This window comes from Megalopta genalis, unplaced genomic scaffold (genome assembly GCF_051020955.1).
Source record: "Megalopta genalis isolate 19385.01 unplaced genomic scaffold, iyMegGena1_principal scaffold0260, whole genome shotgun sequence".
Lineage (NCBI taxonomy): Eukaryota > Metazoa > Arthropoda > Insecta > Hymenoptera > Halictidae > Megalopta > Megalopta genalis.
This window is the reverse complement of record NW_027476329.1, coordinates 51678-52500: the sequence shown is the minus strand read 5'-3', so window position 1 is coordinate 52500 and position 823 is coordinate 51678.

Here is an 823-nt window from a genome sequence, read left to right as displayed (position 1 = left end):
TTTTCAGTTCAGAAAATTACAGAGAGTGTTTGGTTGTGTTGCAGGAGTCAAACTGAATGATTTGATGCATAAAGTTTAATTAAACTCCCATTAGTTTGCCGGGAAACATCGATTCTTCCGATCTAGAAAGAGACAGAGATAGACGATCCGCGTTATGTTAAATATTTCAAGGTTCCCGATTCCACAAAATTATAAAAAGTATACGGCTGTGTAGCAGGGATCAAAACGAGTAATTTCGTGTATAAAGTTTAATTAATATCCCATTAGTTTGCCGGGAAACATCGATTCTTCCGATCTAGAAAGAGACAGAGACAGTCGATCCGCGTTATGATAAATATTTCAAGGTTCCCGATTCCACAAAATTATAAAAAGTATACGGCTGTGTAGCAGGGATCAGAACGAGTAATTTCATGTATAAAGTTTAATTAAACTCCCAATAGTTTGCCGGGAAACATCGATTCTTCCGATCTAGAAAGAGACAGAGACAGTCGATCCGCGTTATGATAAATATTTCAAGGTTCCCGATTCCACAAAATTATAAAAAGTATACGGCTGTGTAGCGGGGATCAAAACGAGTAATTTCATGTAAAAAGTTTAATTAATCTCCCAATAGTTTGCCGGGAAACATCGATTCTTCCGATCTAGAAAGAGACAGAGACAGTCGATCCGCGTTATGATAAATATTTCGAGGTTCCCGATTCCACAAAATTATAAAAAGTATACGGCTGTGTAGCAGGGATCAGAACGAGTAATTTCATGTATAAAGTTTAATTAAACTCCCAATAGTTTGCCGGGAAACATCGATTCTTCCGATCTAGAAAGA